The sequence below is a fragment of the Patella vulgata genome, chromosome 3, assembly GCF_932274485.2.
Source record: "Patella vulgata chromosome 3, xgPatVulg1.2, whole genome shotgun sequence".
In the NCBI taxonomy this organism is placed as follows: Eukaryota; Metazoa; Mollusca; class Gastropoda; family Patellidae; genus Patella; species Patella vulgata.
The window spans coordinates 33790605-33814650 of NC_065881.2; the positions used below are offsets into that span (position 1 = coordinate 33790605).

Sequence of the window (24046 nt, forward strand, 5' to 3'; positions counted from 1 at the left end):
ATTTTATATTGTACATGGGTAGGTTAATACCGCTGGTAGATAGTTCTAAAAAGTTTACAGGCCATGAACATTCTGCGTTTTATGGCTCACAGATTATGGAGTTCTCTGTCCTGTCATATTGACTTTTATGGTCCTTGATCACTTCAAAAAATCTTGTGGACGCTCTGGAGGTCAAAGTTAATATCCGATTGACTTTAAATTTATACACAGTGTTTAAGGTCATGAGACGAAGAATCTTGTTTATTTTCAACGATTTTCGGTAATTACTGCCAGCGTTATGACCCTTGATTACTTCAAAAAATCTTGTGGATGCTTTAGAGGTCAAAGTTAATATCCGATTGACTTTAAATTTATACACAGTGTTTAAGGTCATGAGACGAAGAATCCTATTGATTTTCAGTGATTTCCGATAATTTTGCCAGAGTTATGGCCCTTGATCACTTTGAAAAATCTTGTGGACGCTCTAGAGGCTAAAGTTAATATCCGATTGACTTTAAATTGATAAACAGTGTTTAAGGTCATAAGACGAAGAACCCTATTGATTTTCAGCGATTCCGATAATTTTTGCCAGAGTTATGGCCCTTGATCACGTTGAAAAATCTTGTGGACGCTCTAGAGGCTAAAGTTAATATCCGAATTACTTCAGATTGATACACAGAGTTTAAGGTCTTGAGACGAACAAGCATATTGCTTTTCAATGAATCTTTATGACTTGAACAGCTAAAGTTTTGTATACTAAACGTTAGCATGGGGCAGAACAAATTCTAATGAGTTGTTACTCTTAATTAGATGTTAATGTATTATAAATGTTTCATTACCGAAAAAAGTAAAAATATGCGACAACTCTTGTTGACTGCGCGGATGATATAGCTCCTATTCGTATGTTTCGTTGCCTGGCAACCTATCTTTAACCTTGGTGGGATTATTCAGATCATTTTAATATGGCCAATACAAATTTCAACATTGGTTCAACCCCAAACTATATCATGTAAACGAGAAGTCCCAGGTTTCATAGGATACTATGAATAAAAGTGGGTTTAAGTATGTAACTCTAAACACCAAAATATGATGAAATAGTATGGTTTCGCTAAATTTGCTTCACAGGGTTATATAACCCATTTAAGGACCTACATTGTTCTATAGCATGTATGACTTGGCAATTGTGACGATCTCTAACCACTGTTAATTAATTAAGCAAGTATATATAGACTTGTGGACTTTATTTCCAATCCTACATGGAAATTGAAAGATTCGGATATGTACACAGAATAAAGATAAGCGTTCTGATGCATTTTTTGCACAAGATTAATGTGTTTTATTCAATAAAATATATTTGACACTGCTCCATTAAGAAAATGATCCCATCCTTATATCTGAAAAGGGTTAGCATTCCCTTACCTTACTCCTGAACTGGTCTAGCACATTACATGGGAGTTAATCATATCTCTCCCTGTGTTAAGGTAACAGATAATTTATTGTGCATCTGAAATTTAAACCTACTACATCCACAACAGACTTTAATAATTAGATGCTTGTTGATGATAAGGATTTTATTATGTAGCCAATACATGAATTTGAAACACAGAAAAATTAACAAATGATCAGATATATCAAAACATACCTGTTACTTAGCAGGTATTTTTTTCATGTGGCTGAATTGCCAGCATGATGAAAAAATGTCTGTAAAGCAGTGGACAAACTAGCCGAATGATTCGGCCGAATCAATCGGCGTCGAAATTCACCAAGTGCGGTGCCAATTGTAGAATTCATTCGCCAATCACTATTCATCATCCACTCATATCTAGAAGTTACGTAATTATTTGAAAACATGCTCGCCGCCATGGTTAATCATGTTACGTGAAAGATGATGCAATTGACTGGTGAATCGGGCGAAGGATTCGCCTAGTGTGTCCACCCATTAGCTTAATAAAATGTGGCGCCGATTTATTAGGCCGAATGATTCGGCTAATGTGTCCACCGCTTTCAATCATAATACAGGTCACACTACCCTAAATCCAAGCTTCTGGTGTTAGCTTTCATTATTGTGCCAAATAAAATCAGCGGCTGCCAGGCAGGATACGCCCACATTTTGCAAGAGATGGATAGAGAACACGCTAAAAACAAAAACCATTTATTGAACAATCAGGCCCATAATCCAGAAATACGCAAATATCAAAAGGGACTGAGATTTTTGGAATATAAAGATATGTTTTAAGTTTCATCAAAATCGGAAAAAAAAATGTGACCTCTAGAGGGTCCATAACCTTTGTATTACATACTTATAAACAATTTGCGTACAAAGAGCGGCCATTTTGTCGGGCAGTTTCATTTCGATTTTCCCGAAATTCCTATTCAACCTTCATTATGGTGGAATGGTGATATATCTAAACGGTTATTAAAATCGGAAAAAAATTGTGACCGCTAGAGAATCCACAAGCTAAAAATACGATTTTCGACCAATCAGGGGCCATAATCTAGGAAGTTACGTTCGGATATGTGTGATTATCAAAAGGAACCAAGATCTTTATGATAAAAACATATATTTAAAGTTTTATCAAAATCGGATAAATACTGTGGCTTCTAAAAGGTCCACAACCTTGATATATCATATTTTACACTATTTGCGTACAAGAGGTGGCCATTATCAGTTTTGTCCGATTTTCACGAAATTGGAACTCAATCATCATCAGGGTGTAACGGTGATATACTAAAACGGTGTTTTAAATTGGATAAAAATTGTGACCTCTAGAGGGACCACAATCTAAAAACGCGATTTTTCGTACAATCAGGGGTCATAATTCAGGAAGTTACAATCCGATATGCGCCAATATCGAAAGGAAACAAGATATTTGGGTTATAAACATGCATTTCAAGTTTCATCAAAATTGTGACCTCTAGAGTGTCCACAAGCCAAAATCGTAATTTTTCGTACAATCAGAGGCTATAATCCATGACAATATGGTCCGATACATGCCAATATCGAAAGGAACCTAGATCTTTGGGAGATAGACCTATATTTCAAGTTTCGTCAAAATTGGATAAAAATTGTGACATGTAGAGTGTCCACAAACAAATTGTGAACGGACCTCCGGACGGAAAGGGGCGACGACAATAACGTCCACATGAAAATGTGGGCGTATAATAGGAAACATTGACTGCTTTGTATAAGGATTAGTGAAAATTTCAAAAGATGAGCATATGTTATTAGTATTCATACTGAGATAAAGATGTACAAGTATCATCATCTTCATATACTCCCCAACATAATACATTATCATCATCTGGTTGATTCATATCTTCATTTACCTATAAGATAATACAAACACTCTCCAATATTGTTGTAAAGAAGGGTAAATTACCTTGAATTAATTAAATATGACCAGATGGCATTTACATCGGGACTGCCGAGTAGATATTATGGGAGTGGTTTGATGGTAACTCAACAACTAAACGGACCATCCAAAGTGCGATCACACGAGGAACGGGGCCGCGCCCGTCAAGCAATTCTAATGCATCTGAGACACGTAGTTAAGACGCTTTTAAAATGGAAAATAACATTACACTGAGGTAAAGTATTAGTCCTAAAGTCATCACGTTTATATTCAGAGGCAGCTCGTATTTCGGGTAGACTAATCACCGGAATTCATTTACAATCACCGGAATTCATTTACAATCACCGGAATTCACTTCTAAAATCCCCGATTCCTCCCACAAAACTCACTTACTTTAAATGTATAATACATTTTGATCTCTCCGCAGGCCAGAAAAAAAAGGCGCTGTAGGTGAATTTATTTGAAAGACTACCGGAATTCATTTCAAATATATGCATCATGATAATGATAACGTAGGGCGCGTCGTATTACCCAATAGGCCGAACTCCAAAATCACACATAATAACAATTTGCTTGGAATTACCCAATAACTCCAAAATAACAGTCAATAACCCCAAAAATGTTGACTGTGGAAACACAATATAACAATTTAGTTGAATGTAAGAAGCCTCGCTGATTTGTGCCCAAATCGGAGGTTCACGGGAGATAACTCGTGTATACTTTCGTTGCAATTCGTTGTAATGTATTGTAATAAAAGATTGATAATAGTTTATTAAAATAAACAATTTAATATTATAGCTATATTTATTTATTTATAATTGCATATTGCGCCGATTGTCACTTTCGGTCATCGACATCGTAACTTATTTAGAAATAAATAAATTCTCATTCTCATAGTTTATGTTTTTTTAGAAATAAATAAATTCTCATTCTCATGAATTCCGGTGTTTTAAAGTAATTTATTATTATTGTAAAATATTTGCGATCGAGTACGAAGGTCTGAAGTGCGAATTCCGATATTTGAAAGTTAATTCCGGTGTTTATATGTTTTCAATTTGAATTCCGGTGATTTTCGGTGTTTAAAAATAATTTATTATTAATGTAAAATATTAGTAAATACGAAGGTCTTAAGTGCGATTTTCGATATGTTGAAAGTGAATTCCGATGTTTATATGTTTTCAAAATGAATCCCGGTGATTTAAAGTAATTTATTATTAATGTAAAATATTAGTAAGTAAGTACGAAGGTCTTCAGTGCGAATTCAGATATGTTGAAAGTGAATTCCGGTGTTTATATGTTTTCAATGTGAATTCCGGTGTTTATGTGTTTTCAATGTGAATTCCGGTGGTTTTATGGGTTTTAAATTTAACATTAATATTAAAGGTCACCGGAAAGCATCATTTTTTTTTTAAATAATGCAAGTAACAATGTCAACATATCCTTTCCATAAGTATAACCCGAACCCTAATGTCTATATTACCTGCAAAGGGTAAATTTCAACATTAGTGATTTCCGCCGTTCTTCGAGGGTAGTCGTAACTTTCCGTCAATAAGCAATCCGTGACGTCATTTTAGTCCTTCTGCACATAGAAATATAGTCGACTAGAATATGAGCAGAAGGACTAAAATGACGTCACCGATACGGAAAGTTACGACTACCCACGAAGAATGGCGGAAATTACTAATGTTGAAATTTACCTGTTGCAGGTAATATTGAAATTCGGGTTCGTGTTATACTTATGGAAAGGATATGTTGACATAATTACTTGCTTTATTTAAAACAATTATGAATCTTTTCCGGTGACCTTTAATGGAAAATATAAGTAAATAGGAAGATTGTACAGGCGAATTCTGATATCTCCAAAGGGAATTCCGGTGTATGGATTTGGTCAAATAATATTGTAAGTTAAAATTAGGACTGAAATGCTGATAAAAGAGGCTTTTTGATGAATTACAATAATGTTCTACACATAATTGTTTTAAAACATCTCAAATTTGACGAGTTACGAGATTTTCTCCACACATGTTGACAAGCTAGCAGAGATCAACCACATCAATAGTACTATCCAGCAAGGGCTTGACGACAACAACACCAAACCATTCTGGCGGTATATCAAATCCAAACGACAAGACAGTATTGGTATAGCACCCCTCAAGAAAATGGGTAACTTAGTCAGTGGCAGCAAGGATAAAGAACAAATCTGTGTTCACCAATGTAACGGACACTCTGGCTTTAGCTAAATCACAGAAACCAGTCATAACATCGATCCCCTCCCTTAACATCACTACAAAAGGAGTCGAAAACCTATTGAAGAACATGAATGAGCGGAAGGCGACTGGACCAGACAAAATAGCCAACACTATTCTGAAGACCTGTAGTAGCCAACTTGCTACTGGCCTCCGTGAGATATTCCGACTATCAATCAACTCCCACCAGACTGGACTAATGCCAACATTGCACCAGTCTTTAAGAAAGGGGACGTCCACCTACCCGAAAACTATCGACCTGTTTCCCTGACTTGCGTGACTTGCAAGCTATTAGAACACATCATTTGCCGGCACATCCTTACACATCTTGAAAGGAACAAGATACTGACCTGTCTTCAGCACGGTTTCCGCTCGGGATACTCCTGTGAGACACATCCAGAAACACGACGCCAACAACCAAATCGACATGGTTATCCTAGATTTCTGGAAGGCCTTCGACACCGACCCTCACGAGAAACTTCTCCACAAAATTAGAAACTATGGAGTAGATGGCCCTCTAAACGACTGGTTAAGAAAGTTTCTGACCACTAGACACATGCAAGTTGGCATTGAAGGAGAATTCTCAGACCCGGTAACAGTTGACCCAGGAGTCCCCCAGGGAACGGTACTCGGCCCGCTGCTCTTTCTGTGCAACATAAATGACCTTCCGGAAACCGTTAAATCACAAGTCCGACTCTTTGCAGATGACTGTCTGCTTTACCGCACCATCAAATCTCGACGGGACCATCAAACCCTTCAAAATGACCTCTCAGCTCTTGAAGACTGGGCCAATGCCTGGGGAATGAGATTCAATGCAAAGAAATGCTATATCATGAGCATCAATAGTAAGTCTACTAACTTCTATACTCTAAACAATGTCATTCTTCAGCAAGTAAAAAAAAAACGTACCTTGGAGTTACACTCTCTGAAGACCTTAAGTGGGACACCCCCATTACCAGGCTAATAAAGAAGGCGAACTCCTCAGTGGGATTCCTTAAGCACAACCTCAAGTACTGCCCACAAACATGTAGAAGATCAGCCTACTTAGCGTTAGTTCGTTCCACTCTGGAGTACAGTTCAGTTGTCTGGGACCCCTACTTACAAAAGAATATAAACAGACTTGAGAGAGTCCAACGCCAAGCTGCAAGGTTTGTTTCCGGCGATTACAAATCTAAAGACGAAGGCTGCGTCACAAGGATGATAAAGGACTTAGAGCTCCCATCCCTTCAAGACAGACGGAAGATGATCCGCCTCACTTTCTTCTACAAGGTGGTTGAGGGGCTGGTCCCAGCTTTCAATTGTGATAACTATTTAACTCCCGCCAAACCCAAACGCCGAATTAAAGCAAAACAGAATTCTGACTTTATAGTTAAAAACATAGTTGAAAACCATTTAACAAACAATTCAAAATGTTTTAAAACAGTGGTATGCAAAACTGATCTTTACAAACACTCATTCTTCCCAAAGACAATTATTGATTGGAACCACCTGGATGATAGCATAGTGCGCGCTCCATCAAAAGAGAGCTTTAAATCAGCTCTATCAAGAACCTAACCCACTCACTCTCCCGTCGCGTACATGCTGTAACAACCCCTGCGACGTACAGATTCAGATGTCGAGTAATCTCCCTTTGATGGTCAAAATATCGGATTTACAAATCATATTAAATGTAAATATTGTCATTGTATAAAGTGACAAATCACATACAATCACAACATAATAAACTATCATAACATGAGAATACTCTGAACAAAGACAATTCGTTCGTTCGTTTCTGGGGTTTTACGTCCACTTCCACCTAAGGTGATATCGTAGACAATTAATTGTCAGCGGAACTTATTTAAATTGATTTCATTTATTTACTTCAAAACAAGTTACGATGTCGATGACAGAAAGTGACAATCGACACAATTTGCAAGTATAAATAAATAAATATAGTTATAATATTAAATTGTTTATTGCACTATATATACCATAATATGTTTCATGCATATAATTACTGTTTTAATAAACTATTAATCAATCTCTAATTACAATTCATTACAACGAAAGTATACATAAGTTTCTAGTCAACAAAAATCACATACACGAGTTATCTCCCGTGAACCTCCGATTTGGACAAAAACCAGGCACGCTTCTTAAACTCATACTAAATTGTTATTTTGTGTTTCCAGTCAATATTTTTGAAGTTATTGTCCCCCGCCTTTCGAAGAAAGCAGGGGACTATTAAAATGGGTTCGTCCGTCTGTCTGTCCGTCTGTCTGTCCGTCACACTTTTTGGGACACAATAACTCTCTTCCTAATTGAGCTAGAATGTTCAAACTTGGTGTATGTGTTTATTAGGTCAATGCCTTGATGGAGTTCGAAGATGAGCATTTTCCGCTTAGGGTAAGCAGAGATAAGCAATTTGATTGGTTGATGCTTTGGGACACGATAACTCTCTTCCTAATTGGGCTAGTATGTTCAAACTTGGTGTATGTGTTGATTAGGTCAATGCCTTGATGGAGTTCGAAGATGAGCATTTTCCGCTTAGGGTAAGCAGAGATAAGCAATTTGATTGGTTGATGCTTTGGGACACGATAACTTTTAATTGAGCTAGAATGTTCAAACTTGGTGTATGTGTTTATTAGGTCAATGCCTTGATGGAGTTCGAAGATGAGCATTTTCCGCTTAGGGTAAGCAGAGATAAGCAATTTGATTGGTTGATACTTTGGGGCACGATAACTCTCTTCCTAATTGAGCTAGAATGTTCAAACTTGGTGTATGTGTTGATTAGGTCAATGCCTTGATGGAGTTCGAAGATGAGCATTTTCCGCTTAGGGTAAGCAGAGATAAGCAATTTGATTGGTTGATGCTTTGGGACACGATAACTTTAGTTCTAATTAAGTGAGATTGATGAAACTTGGTGTATAGATTTATTATATGAATACCTTAACTAAGTTCGATAATGAACATTTTTTGCTGAGGGTAAGCAGAGTGATAAGCAATTTGATTGGTAGAAACTTTGGAACACAATAACTCTCCTTCTAATTGAGGTAGAATGTTCAAACTTGGCATAGGTGTCTATTAGGTGAATGTTTAAACTTGATGTATATGTAGATGTTCATTAGGTGAATGTCTTGACTGAGTTCAATAATTAACATTTCGAGCTGAAGCTAAGCAGAGCTAATCGATTTCAATTGTCGATGGTTTGGGACAAGATAATCTTGATTCTATCTGATAGAGAGTGATGAAACTTAGTGAAAAAAATAAATGTGCGATTAATTAATATGTGTCATTTATTTATTTTGCAATTTCGGCGGGGGACATCAGCCTCACTGTTGGCTTGTTGGTTGTTATTTTGGAGTTATTGGGTAACTCGACGCAAATTTTTTTTTAGTGTTATTTTGGAGTTCGGCCTTTTGGGTAACACGACGCGCCCTACGTTATCATAACCATGATGCATATATTTGAAATGAATTCCGGTAGTCTTTCAAATAAATACACACAGGGCCTTTATTTGGCCTGTGGAGATATCAAAATAGTAATTGGTTACATTATAATGTATTATACATTTAAAATAAATTAGTTTTGTGGGAGGAATCAGGGGTTTTCGAAGTGAATTCCGGTGATTATATGTGAATTCCGGTGATTGTAAATGAATTCCGGTGAATTCCGGTGATTAGTCGGGCCCCTCGTATTTTTGTGGTGAAAAGGGTCCTGTTAGAAATTATAATTATCCTACAGAACAGGCAAGCAGTTATAATAGACTTTCTCCGGTAATAATTGACAAATGTTTCAAATTCAAACTCATCCGATATTATGCAGCACAGCGGATGTCCTTCTAAAATATAGTGAAAAGGTCATATGTTTTAAATTCAAACTCATCCGATATTATGCAACACAACGGATTTCATTCGAAAATATAGTGGAAAGGTCATACTAACATTACCGAACATTTGACTATTTAATTCACAAACAGATTATAGTTGTACACAATTGACTAACTGCCGCTTGTATATCCAGATCAATATTACCTGTAGTCAAAGCGGAAAAATTTGGGTTGTGCTGACACGATCAAGACTAACTGGTCTCGGTAAAATTTTCACCCATCCATACGTGGCATACTAGTGTTGTCCATTGTCAATATACTAGTTCTTAGTGAGGCGGCAAATTAAGCCATCGCCTGCTTGGTCCATGCACAGATACACCCGCGCATGGACCAAGCAGGCGATGGCCAGTCAGGCGCTCCTAGACAAAGGTGTTGTCATAGTTATATTCCATGACATCGTTTAGTGTAGCTTTACCTACAATTTCCCAAATAGTATGCCATTTTCTAATACCAAACCTCAAAAGACTAGAACGGCAACATTCGAGATTTTTTGTTTTCATACAAACTAAGCATGACGTTATTCTTATAAACGATAATGATTACTTTATTCTCACAATCATTAATGATTTTATGTCAAAAACATACCACTTTACAAAGAAGGATTCAAAATGAGTTAATGTTCCAGTGCGGTCGATAAAAAGTCCTGCCATAATAGATAACGACATTGTCTGAGCATGTTGTTATATACGGTTCATACATCTGATGCATATCTGGCGTAATAGGGCGAATGGTATTCCTGTAATGCCACTGTCTTTCCATTTGACGCCGTGCATCTTTATTATCACTGTTGCCAGGAAAGTCGGTGATCAGGACGCATACCATACTGCCAACGGGGGCAAGAAGGGGTCTCGAGCGTCTACAGATCCATCGCCTCAATTAGTCGGTTTCAAATATTTATAGTGTGGCTGACATGTACTCAAAATTAAATAGTCGAATCCAGTTTCTGTATGTTGGGTAAGTTTAAGACAATTTGTTTACTTTGAAAGATCACTGCAAATTGCAGCATTTCATTGGCTGATAAGTCGGTCAGCAGTTATTTGCCATCGCTGAATCCGCAACAAAATAAAATCCTAAATTAAGAAAAACAAGCCAACAGTGAGGCTGACGTCTCCCGCAGAAATCCCAAAATAAATAGATGACACATATTAATTAATCGCGCATTTATTTTTTTCAAAAGTATCAAGCAATCAAACCGATTATCAACTACTGATATACACCAAGTTTCATCACTCTCTATCAGATAGAATCAAAGTCATCTGGTCCCAAAGCATCGACCAATAAAATTGCTTAGTTCTGTTCAGCTTTAGCTTGAAATGTTAATCATTGAACTCAGTCAAGACATTCACCTAATGAACATTTACATCAAGTTTAAACATTCTACCTCAATTAAAAACAGAGTTGTTATGTTCCAAAGTCTTGACCAATCAAATTGTTTCATCACTTAATTAAAACCAAAGTTATTGGGCCCAAAACATCAACCAATCAGATTGCTTATCTCTGCTTAACATAAACAGCCAATGTTTATCATCGAACTCCACCCAGGCATTTACCTACACCAAGTTTGAACATTCTGCCTCAACTAGAAGGAGAGTTATTGTGTTCCAAAGTCTCGACCAAACAAATTGCTTATCGCTCTGCTTACCCTAAGCAGAATATGCTTATTATGGAACTTAGTCAAGGTACTGATGTGATAAAACTATACACCAAGTGTCCTCACTCTCACTTAATTAGAACTAAAGTTATCGTGAACCAAAGCATCAACCAATCAAATTGCTTATATCTGCTTACCCTAAGCAGAAAATCCTCATCTTCGAACTCCATAAAGGCATTGACCTAATAAACACCTACACCAAGTTTGAACATTCTAGCTCAATTACATTGTAGATAGTTATTGGGTCCCAATAACAGGCAGACAGACGGAAGAACCCATTTTAATAGTCCCCTGCTTATGGCCTATAAGGTATCTAGAACAAACTTCGATGTTCACTTCAACAAATACCATCAAATTTTAATGTATCATGCATAGGGGTGGTTCCAGCAATGGGATTGATCGTGTAAAGCGCCGAATGATGTCATCAGTGCGCAGCGGAGTAACTCGAATTTTATTACGAAAATCGTGGACAGAAATTGTTGAACTGCCTAACACTCAAACTGACACAGAATTGCACTCGACCATAACTTTATTCTGCCATAACTAATAACTAAAAGTAATCTCTGTTGTAGGAAGTATAGGGGCAGACCACCATTAAATTTTACATTTATCAATCCATATTTTAATAAATGATTCGTACTTTTTACAAGTACCCGTGTTTATATGCATGTATATAAGCCAGGGATAGAAGAACGTGGCTGTTAGCCATATTCCATCAACAGCATTACTTATGTGGACACAAGTTGGAATTGTTACCACAGCGACATTTTCAGGGGTTGGGCCTACAAGTTTCATTATAGTTCCTTACAGTTACCTTCAATGCAGCCAATTTGCAGCTTGTCTTCTTGTATACTGGCCAAGGTGTCTAGAAATAAATGCCTTTCATCTCAGACTTTCCAGAAATAGGGACATATTGGCATTTTAAGACATACAAAGTGTAAAAAATGGACCATTTTGGAGAAAAGGGTAAAAGAAAGTCAATTTTTGAAAAATAATCCAATATTTTGAATATTTGTGATGTGACTTGTTTGAAACTCTTTAAATCTTTTTGCAAAACTCACATTTTGACAAAATTAAGAAAGAATCTTCAATTCTATAACAAAAGGTCCATGGACCTGAGCTGCAACCCGGTATACAAAACAGTACATAACTTTCAAAGGGTCACCATTTCTGCATTAATTAATTTTTTTGGATTCTGTATTATAATAATGTTGCAAAAATAAATGTGAAGCTATAAAGAAATTTTTTTTGATGATATATGAACTTATAAAAGCATATAGGAGGCAGACCATCATTAAATTTCACCATCTCGGTACCACAAATTGTAGTTCGTCTATTTATATAGTAATTCTCTCTGGTTCTCTTTTCTCCCCTTTTGCATGCCCATTTTTGTTGATTTTTTGGTCTAGAATGGACGAAGGGGGTTTGAATTAACATTTTCTGCCAGGTTTTGGTAAATATTCATGATTTTGAGGCGGAAGGATAACAGGGTTATCAGTTTGGCTACGGCGATATTTACGGCAACTAGTTACATGTTTTTAGTATGCTTCTTCAAGTTTGTGTATCTCAAAATTTTGTGGGTCAACCTCATACCAATTTTAGTGCAAAGACGTGAACATTTGTTCCTCTGTCTGTAGTGAAAAGCATTCAGCCCAACGAAAATTTGGGGAAAAGTTGGAGGTAGGCAAAGAGTTCAGAATTAACATTGAAGTCAATGGGAGAATATTAATGGTTGTCTGTCTCCTATATATGAAATGATAGTTATCTCCCTTGGATAAGGAATAAGCAAGTATTAATATTAAATTGAATCATTAACATTAATTATATTTTGTTTCTTTTTTTTCTTTTTGCTGTGTTTTGTTTCTTTTTAAGAATGAGTTCGCGAGAGAATCATGCAAAATTTAAAAAAAAACAAAAAAAACAAACGGCACAAGCGGTGTCGGGCGATTTTGACCAAACTTTGCAGATTTGGTCATTGGGTGCCCCGTAAACCCCACATGAAATGTGAGGGTCACCAACCTTGTAGTTACGGAGAACCAGCTATGGCCATTTTAGAGTAAAATAAAACGTCATTTTTAAAAAGAAAATCCCTAAATTCAAATATTTCCCATAAATTGCCTATTGATTTTTGATTTTTTTAAATTATTTTTTTATGAATGGTCTTGTCTACAACTTCAATATATATGACTATAAAATGTTCCGAAACCATTTGAGGCTATGAGGAATTTATTTTGAGATGTAGTTTTTATGTTAAAACATATAAATTTCATGATGCTATATCTCACCCACTGCGGGGCTGAGGACAATTCTATTAATAATGGAAGTTGGGGACTACTAATACTAATATTTGGTTTTGACAAAATGACTGGCACGGATTTCTTTCATATTAAATTTGATGGTCGAACTTGAAGAAAATGACTTCATTTTTGACATCATTTTTCCAATAAAATCATTCATTGCCTGGATTATTAGGCCAGATAATGCCCAAGCCACCGACTTCCAGCAACCCCGTGTAGGGCCGGTACAGATGATTCGGGAGTTCCACAAGGATCAGTCCTTTCTGTAATGTATACTAAGAATTTAGGGCAACTATGCAGATGATATACAGCTGAACGCAAATTACTCCCTTTCAAAAACTGTTCCATCCCCTAATTGTACACATGACATTTTATAAAAAGCATAGAACTAGAATACTAGTTCTAAGATTAAAGATAGGATGACAAGAAATATGTTGAAATTAAATTTAATTGAATTAGGTAAATCAGAATGTATTTTATGTGGTCCAAATACACATCAGAAAAATACAGTTCAAATGATGTGGTGGTACGAGATGCAATATTTGTACCATGAGACACTGTGAAGAAGTTAGGTGTCCTCTTAGGGTCCAATTTGAGCATGGACAGTCACATTAGTGAAATTTGTCGAAACTGTTATCTTCGGTCCAGGAACATTGGCCATATAAGACACTTTATTAGCCAGGAAGCAGCTGCTACACTTTTATGTTCTTTGGTATTCTCAAGGATTGACTACTGTAACAGCTTGTTAGTAGAAACATCTAGTGCCAATATTTAAAAAAAAAAAAAAATCAACTTGTATAAAATACCACAGCCCGAATTCTTACCATATCATCAAAATACTCTCATATTACTCCTGTTCTGAAATCACTCCAATGGCTGCAAATTCATGAAAGAATCATCTTCAAAAGTCTGCCTTTGACGTATCAGTGTGTGAATGGCTTAGTTCAAATATACTTATCTAACCTTATGCAAATACAAGTTCCCTCGCGCAACCTCCGGCCGAACACACCTTCACCAGTTGTGTTGCTCTAGGTGGAAATTAAAATCATTTGGATACGGATCGTGCTCAGTGAATGCGCCTTAACTGCGGAACAATCTTCCAGAGATAATTAAATTGTCTGAAATCCTTTCTTGTTTTACATCAAACCTTAAAACTCATCTTGTTATCAGGATTAATTAAATTAATTTAATTGTATGTGCAGTGGACATGCCTCTGTACATGGAGTACGTGAGCTATATAAATGTACATATTATTATTCTTCGCCAGACCGAATTTAGATTTGCACTCCAGCATCCAAGGGGGTAACATTAGGACCGACATTAACCGCAGGTTCATCATTTCTGCCTGTTTTTTGTCTACCTGTGGTTATTATCGGTCTAGATGATACCATGGAAGGACCGGGGCCCAAGGTCCATGGGTTCCGATGGAATTCTCTTCTCACAGGCGCAAAATGGTGCGCGAAAGCTAAGTCACGTGACACAAACTGACAAACATGACTTCTTTTAATACATTTTTTATTGCGTGGGGTATTTCCTCGCGAATACAAAGTTTTGAGAAGGATTTGAAGAAAGAAAAATTTAGTTTGATTATGCTTTTAGCCCAAATATATCATCAGATCACCCAGTTTGTACCGTGGAAGGTATCTTTAATGTGTCTTAAAATGTTATTTTCTAATATAAAGGTAACAATTACTATCGTGATAAATATAACACATGTAGATAGGTTTTTATTGACGCTAGGAATATGTTTGCTAACTTTATTTCGAATCCGGGTGCTGGAATACGGGTGAGGGATACCGCTCGGTTGTTAAGATCATATTTGTATACTAACTACCTACATGTACATCATTGTCTTGATAATGTAATCATTCATTTAGAACCATGTCAATTTGGCTTTGAAATATCCAACCAGCGGCTGTCAGGCAGGATATGCCCACATTTTGCAAGAGGTGGACAGAGAACAAGCTAAAAACAAACCGGATTTTTTTGTACAATTAGGGGCAATAATCCAGAAAGTTATGGTCTGAAATGCGCAAATATCAAAAGGGACTGAGATCTTTGGGATAAAAAGTTATGTTTTAAGTTTCATCAAAATCGGATAAAAATTGTGACCTCTAGAGGGTCCACAACCTTCGTATTGCATACTTTCACACAATTTGCGTACAAAGAGCGGCCTTTTTGTCGGGCAGTTTCATTTCGATTTTCTCGAAATTCGAATTCAACCTTCATTATGGTGGAATAGTGATATATTTAAACGTTTTTTAAAATCCGAACTCAATCAAAATTACGGTGTAACGGTGATATATTCGAACGTTTTTTTAAAACTGGATAATAATCACAAGCTAAACCAGCGGCTGCCAGGCAGGATACGCCCACATTTTCGAGAGATGGACAGAGAACAAGCTAACAAGAAAGTGATTTTTCCTACTATCAAGGGCCATAATTCAGGAAATTACAATTCAATATGCGCGAATATCAAAAGGAACTGAGATCTTTGTGTTATAAACTTACATAAAGCTAAAAAGAAAGTGATTTTTCCTACAATCAAGGGCCATAATTCAGGAAATTACAATTCGATATGCGCAAATATCGAAAGGAACCAAAATCTTTGGGTTATAAACTTACATTTCAAGTTTCAACAAAATCGGATAAAAATTGTGACCTCTATAGGGTCCACAACCTTGATATACCATATTTTTAAGCTATTTGAGAACGAGGGGCGGCCATTTTGTCTGTCAGTTTTGGGCCGATTTTCACGAAATTCAAACTTGGCCGTCCTAAGGGTGTGACGGTGATATAATAATACATTTTTTTTTAAATCGGATAAAAATTATGACCTCTATAGGGTCCACAAGCTAAAAACGCGATTTTTCGTACAATCAGGGGCCATAATTCAGGAAGTTACGGTCCGATATGCGCGAATATCGAAAGGAACCGAGATCTTTGGGTTATAAACTTACATTTCAAGTTTCAACAAAATCGGATAAAAATTGTGACCTATATAGGGTCCACAACCTTGAAATACCCAATTTTTACGCTATTTGAGAAAGTAGGGCAGCCATTTTGTCTGTCAATTTTGGGCCGATTTTCACGAAATTCAACCTCAGCCGTCCTTAGGGTGTAACGGTGATATAATAATACGTTTTTTTAAATCGAATAAAAATTATGACCTCTATAGGGTCCACAAGCTAAAAACGCGATTTTTCGTACAATAACGGGCCATAATTCAGGAAGTTACGGTCCGATATGCACAAATATCAAAAGGAACCGAGATCTTTGGGTTATAAACTTACATTTCAAGTTTCAACAAAATCGGATAAAAATTGTGACCTCTATAGGGTCCACAACCTTGATATACCATATTTTTACGCTATTTGAGAAAGAACGGCGGCCATTTTGTCTGTCAATTTTGGGCCGATTTTCACGAAATTCGAACTCAGTCGTCCTTATGGTGTAACGGTGATATAATTATACGGTTTTTTAAATCGGATAAAAATTATGACCTCTATAGGGTCCACAAGCTAAAAACTCGATTTTTCGTACAATCAGGGGCCATAATTCAGGAAGTAACAGTCCGATATGCGCGAATATCGAAAGGAATCGAGATCTTTGGGTTATAAACTTACATTGCAAGTTTCAACAAAATCGGATAAAAATTGTGACCTCTATATGGTCCACAACCTTGATATACCATATTTTTTACGCTATTTGAGAACGAAGGGCGGCCATTTTGTCTGTCAATTTTGGGCCTATTTTCACGAAAATCAAACTCAGTCGTCCTTATGGTGTAACGGTGATATAATTATACGGTTTTTTAAATCGGATAAAAATTATGACCTCTATAGGGTCCACAAGCTAAAAACGCGATTTTTCGTACAATCACGGGCCATAATTCAGGAAGTTACGGTCCGATATGCGCGAATATCGAAAGGAACCGAGATCTTTGGGTTATAAACTTACATTTCAAGTTTCAACAAAATCGGATAAAAATTGTGACCTCTATAGGGTCCACAACCTTGATATACCATATTTTTACGCTATTTGAGAACGAACGGCGGCCATTTTGTCTGTCAATTTTTGGCCGATTTTCACGAAATTCGAACTCAGTCGTCCTTATGGTGTAACGGTGATATAATTATACGTTTTTTTAAATCGGATAAAAATTATGACCTCTATAGCTTCCACAAGCTAAAAACACGATTTTTCGTACAATCAGGGGCCATAATTCAGGAAGTTACGGTCCGATATGCGCAAATATCGAAAGGAACCGAGATCTTTGGGTTATAAACTTACATTTCAATTTTCAACAAAATCGGATAAAAATTGTGACCTCTATAGGGTTCACAACCTTGATTTACCATATTTTTACGCTATTTGAGAACGAACGGCGGCCATTTTGTCTGTCAATTTTGGGCCGATTTTCACGAAATTTGAACTGAGTCGTCCTTATGGTGTAACGGTGATATAATAATAGTTTTTTTTAAATCGGATAAATATTTTGACTTCTATAGGGTCCACAAGCTAAAAACGCGATTTTTCGTACAATTAGGGCCCATAATTCAGGAAGTTACGGTCCTATATGCGCGAATATCGAAAGAACCGAGATCTTTGGGTTATAAGCTTACATTTCAAGTTTCAACAAAATCGGATAAAAATTGTGACCTCTATAGGGTCCACAACCTTGATATTACATATTCTACGCTATTTGAGAACGAACCGCGGCCATTTTGTCTGTCAATTTTAGGCCAATTTTCACGAAATTCGAACTCAGTCGTCCTTATGGTGTAACGGTGATATAATAATACGGTTTTTTAAATCGGATAAAAATTATGACCTCTATAGGGTCCACAAGCTAAAAACGCGATTTTTCGTACAATCAGGGGCCATAATTCAGGAAGTTACGGTCCGATATGCGCGATTATCGAAAGGAACCGAGATCTTTGGCTTATAAACTTACATTTCAAGATTCAACAAAATCGGATAAAAATTGTGACCTCTATAGGGTCCACAAGCCAAAAACGTGATTTTTCGTACAAACAGGGGCCATAATCCATGAAGTTTCGATCCGATACATGCCAATATCTTTTGGAGATACACCTATATTTCAAGTTTCGTTAAAATCGAATAAGAATTGTGACCTGTAGAGTGTCCACAAACAAATTGTGGACGGACGGACGGACGTCCGGACGGACAGGGGCGACGGCATAATACGTCCACATGAAAATGTGGGCGTATAAAAAGCAATTTTTCGTACAATCCGGGGCCATAATTCAGAAAGTTATGATCTGATACGCGTGAATATCCACAGGAACCAATATCTTTGGGTTATAAACATGCATTTCAAGTTTCATCAAAATCGGATCAAAATTGTGACCTCTAGGGGGTTAACAACATTGATATACCAGATGTTATACACTATTTGCGTAGGAGAGGCGGCCTTTTTGTCCGGCAGTTTTAGTCCGATTTTCACGAAATTCTAACTCAGCCAAAATTACGGTGTAACGGTGATATAATTGAACATTTTTTTTTTTAAATCAGATAATAATTGTGACCTCTAGAGGGACCTGTAGCTAAAAACGCGATTTTTCGTACAATCAGGGGCCATAATTCAGGAAGTTACGATCCGATATGCGCGAATATCAACAGGAAAAAAGATCTTTGGGTTATAAACGCACATTTTAAGTTTCATCAAAATCAGAAGAAAATTGTGACATCTAGAGGGTCCACAACATTGATATATACCATATTTTTACGTTATTTGAGTACGAGGGGCGGCCATTTTGTCGGTCAGTTTTGGTCCAATTTTTACGAAATTCGAACTCAACCACCCTTACGGTGTACAGGTGATATATTCAATCGGTTTTTTTTTAAATCGGATAAAAATGCTGGTTTCAGACATTTTGAAGGCTACTGACTGGAAATCTGGAGATATTTTTGTTAGGTTTTACCACCGGTATGTGCGAATTTTTTTATCTTGCGTGCTGGCTGCGGAATAAATAATAAATGAACTACTAATTTGTTTTAGTTGTTATTTCCTTTGTTGAAAACCCTTTAAACTATACAATATAAATCCGAGATGCCCGAACGCATCACTTAGTTTTTCGTATAACAAAATGATCCTGTAAACATATCTTATTTATTTTGCTTCTTATTGTGAACAATATTCAAATGGGAACACATCAATAACAACACATTTGTACACTTATGGATGTTTAATCTGTAATCAACGGTACAAAGTCAGAGGGGTCAAAACCAAAAGTACGACACAGATGTCAGTAGCGCGTGTGTCCTCCACGGGCTCTTACGCACGCTGTGCAGCGACGTCGCATGGAATTTACCAATGTTTGAAAGAAGGCTTGTGGCAAATTGTTCCATTCTTGCACAAGAGCAGCTTCTAAAGCAGCAATGGTGTGCATCTGTGGTCTCCGATACAGACGGCGTCCAATCTCATCCCAAACATGTTCTATCGGTGCCATGTCCGGAGACATGGCTGGCCAGTCCAAGACATTGATGTTGTTAGCAGCCAGGTAGTCCATACTAAAACGGGCGGTATGCGGACGTGCACTATCCTGTTGGAAGTGCTGAAGTTGTGGGTGCGCTCGAAACATCGGAACAACAATTGGTTGCAAGACATCATCACGGTAGGCTACAGCATTAACGCGACCCCTGCAAATGTGTAGGGCGGTCCGGTGATGAAATGTGAAGCCTCCCCACACGGAGTCCTACTTCTCTTAGACGACGTCTTACGGTGTTGGCACTTACTGGTCCTTGTCTTCCGACGACTGCTGCACCTGTTCGAGTCGCTGGGCGGAATCTGTCACGCAGATGAGTGACCCGGATGTAGCGGTCTTGAGCCTGGGTTGTAACGCGTTGTGGACCTGGACGTTGACGGTCACGTGTTGATCCAGTAACTCGAACACGTTCCACCAACCTTACAATAGTGGACTGATGACAATTGAAGTGTCTGGCAATAGCACGTGTAGACATGCCAGCCCTGGACATTCCCATGGCTTCATTCCGTTGATTTTCAGTAAGTCTCGGCATCTCTAGCTCGATTCCTTCACACGTCCAACAACAAATTACGACAGATTGACGTTTCACAGTTCATGTACTGCACATTAAGTTGAAAACATGCTTTTAAAGGGCTCACACACAATGCTGCACGTGATGCAGAAAAAATGATGCGTTTTCCATGGCGCTCAGTATGAATATACCCCCCTCCCACTCATCCAAGCGGCCGAGGGCGTGATGGATGAGAATGATTATAAATAATATATAGGCTCAAGGATAACCTGCTCTAATACGTCAGACTCGCTCCTACGTCACTCCTTTTCTGACTTGCATAATATATTGAAGCCAGAATAGTACAGTGACGTAGGAACAAGCCTGACGTCATTTAGAGCAGGTTGTCCAGTCTAGGGCTCGTAACTAATAACTAAAAGTAATATCTATTCTAGAGAGTATATAAAATAATAGTTATCTCCCTTGGATAAGGAATAAGCAAGTACTAATATTAAAATGAATCAGTAACAGAAATATGTATCCCATACCCGATTGATCCGCGTAATTCTATTTTTCTAGCCAAAGGTTGGACTCTTCTTTTATAATCAGTAACTTACTTTCCTCAATACACAGCGGTTTTGAAGGGGTGAAAAAATATTGTCATTTCCTACCCTATGGGCTGTGGCTGAAAAGTAGTGCCCGGAATTTGAAATGGGTCGCTGCACGACTATATATGGCTACTCGCCATGTGGGGCCAAGCGTCCAGTACCAAAGGATGAGCGCACTCAAATTTAACTATTTAACTTACGATTTCCACATTATTGCTAATATGTATATTACCTTTCTTAAGGTTTCTCTGTTGTCTTGAATTAAAACACTTCTGGGTACTATAGCTAGTTGTTCACATTTAACTGACATATTAACAATCTGATCCTCTATATCTGACAACAGGTGATATCTTCTTCTACCCTGAGACGATCTGAAGAAATTCACAATAGTCATCCGTTAAAATAGATTGGCTTGGCATCAATTTCGGAATGGGATATTGCCCAGGTAGATGTAGACTGTAGGTCATGAGAAAGGTTACTAGGAGTCTGCTGGCTCACCGCCCCGCTGGATTTTTTCTTTTTGTTTACAGTTTTAATACTAAAGGGGATCCATTGGAAATTACTAAGGGGTGGCGGGCCTCCATAGGTTTTATAATACTAGATTTTATAACTTTCGAATAAATTTATTTATCTATTATATACTTATGTGAGTAGATATACAAATTCGTGATCTAAAGTAATGCATCAACAAAACTTAAATTTTGTCAACTTGATATTAAAATAAACTTACTGTGAAAATATTGCTGCTTGTTTCTCTTCGAAATCAGCTTTAATATCTTGAAGAGATATTTGATGATATTTATCTCCTAATTGCCAAAGAACAGCTTTACCACATCTATGAGCTATTGATAAACCAAAAGTGATGACAATATACATCCACATTAAAGGGAGCAAGATCTCCGCGACTTTACGCCACTCAATTAAATCTCTGGGTTCCACGGTAGCTTAGTGAGTAAGACAATGACTAACTCACCAGGCGATCGCTGTTGGCTGAGCAAGTTTCAAAGGATTTTGGAGCCTGGTTTCCAGTGGTGCAGAGTGGAGGGCCTGGCAAAGAATAGCGTAATGTCGTTCGATGGAATGGAAAACCGGTGCCATGTACACATTTGCATGCACGTAAATGGACCCTTGGCAGTTAGAAATTGACAAATGGGGGAAATGATTGTACTGTCACTTTGTTACCGATAGATTATGGTAATAATACGTAAAATATGCATTAATGACGGAGTTATTATGCAGACAATTAGTGCATACTGTGACAGTTCTGTTGGTCTATGGAAATTTGGATATAGTATATTTTAACAATGGAGTTCATGTCTATGGTCTTTTCAAATTTTGGAGTTTTTGAATTACATCTTTTACAAAATTCAATATAAAACGCATTCCTAGAATCGGGTGGACGTTGTCAAACTGTGTAATTTGTCAGATAACAGTTATGCATTCAGGCGATATCTATAACTATTTAACTAACCCATTGAATCAAATAGTGCCGAAAGAGTATATTCCAAATAGTTTATGTGCTGTTCTGTTTCATCCAGTATTAGAGCCTGAAAAAAAGCAGATTTAGAAATTCCTCCTTTACATTTTCTAAAATCATGTTAAAGGGCGAATAGCTCTTTTCGCTGGAAACTTAAAATAAATGAAACAATACGATTTTAAATTAAATTTGGCATAAAGAGAGGTAAATTATCAAATACCTTTATATAACTCAGCCAAATTAAAAACTTGACACTGATGAATTTCAACAATTTTTTTTTTCTGGTAAGTCAAATAAATTTTAAAGTGTTTCTAATGATAGTAAGTAGTAAGAAGCCTTTAATTTCATAAAATTGTAAAGTCACGTGGATCACGTGACTTTTGAGCATATAAAGATGAAAAACCTGAAAAACACGTGCAAACACAAACTTGTGAAGTCAATCTATGAAAGTTTGCTTAAACTGAACACCCACACGTAACTTGAACTGGAAAAACAAATTAAAATTGTTATTTTCATCTTTGTTAGAAAATGCCGCGCCTTTCAAATGTAAAACGTCTACGTGCTATAGGTAGGCTCTATGCTGGTCAGTCTGTGGTCACTGTTGCAAGAGCCTTTAATTGTACACGCCAGACAATAATTAATCTTAGAATGAGAGTGCTTCAAACTGGAACTATTGCCGACCGCCCAAGGGCGGGAGCGCCACATGTGACGTCACTCCAGGAAGATCAAGCAAAACGATTACGTCATCTTAGAAACAGATTTGTCACTGCAACATCCACAAGTAGAGAGATGTTTGGTGGAAGGGTAACTGCACAAACTGTTCGAAATCGCTTGCAGGCTGCTGGTCTTCGAGATCGGAGGCCCTATAATAGACCAATATTGACACCTCTTCATCGCCGTAACCGACTTGTGTGTGCCACACGACACATAAGATTTACTCAAAGACAGTGGAATTCGGTTGTCTTTAGTGACGAATCTCGATTCACTTTGAGATTTGCCGATGGCAGGGCCCGAGTGTACCGCAGACGAGGTGAACGTTATGCTCAAGTATGCGTCAGAGAAGTTGACCGATTTGGTAGCGGCAGCGTCATGGTTTGGGGTTCTTTTTGTGCACATGGACGTTCTCCTCTTCTTATTGTTCAAGGGAACTTAAATGCTGTCCAGTACAGGGATCAGATTTTGCAACCTGTTCTTCTTCCGTTTATGCAGAGACATGGGCCTGGACTAACGTTTCAACAAGACAATGCTCGACCCCATACAGCAATTGCTACCCAGAATTTTTTAAGAAATGCCGGTGTCCAAGTCCTGGATTGGCCGTCGCTTAGCCCCGACCTTAATCCTATTGAACACATCTGGGACGAACTGGGTGACGTTGCAGGACCTTCAACATGCTCTTACTGAGCAGTGGCGACGTCTTCCTCGGGTAGTGTTTACTAATGTTCTGAGATCCATGAGAAGACGTTGTGTAGCAGTACGAGACGCTAGAGGAGGCCACAACCGTTACTTAACACTTTATTCCGATTGTTCTCCAAGTCTGTGAATTTCATTTTGGGGGGTACTGT

At 37.5% G+C, this 24046-nt stretch overlaps 1 long non-coding RNA gene across 4 annotated transcripts in view; it reads right to left on the reverse strand.

The window, feature by feature from the left end:
- The window catches only part of LOC126816739 (uncharacterized), a 166324-nt gene that overhangs the window by 17578 nt on the left and 124700 nt on the right, over window positions 1–24046 (reverse strand). For 2 of the 4 annotated variants that reach the window (XR_007678550.2, XR_008787715.1), the window contains exons 3-6: window positions 22479–22554; window positions 21738–21849; window positions 21240–21378; window positions 1352–3306 (exon numbers count right to left, since the gene is read on the reverse strand). This is a non-coding gene — a long non-coding RNA (uncharacterized LOC126816739). Of the gene's footprint in view, window positions 1–1351; window positions 3307–21239; window positions 21379–21737; window positions 21850–22478; window positions 22555–24046 lie in introns of those variants that run through there. The other 2 variants (XR_007678549.2, XR_007678551.2) reach the window with 2 other exon arrangements.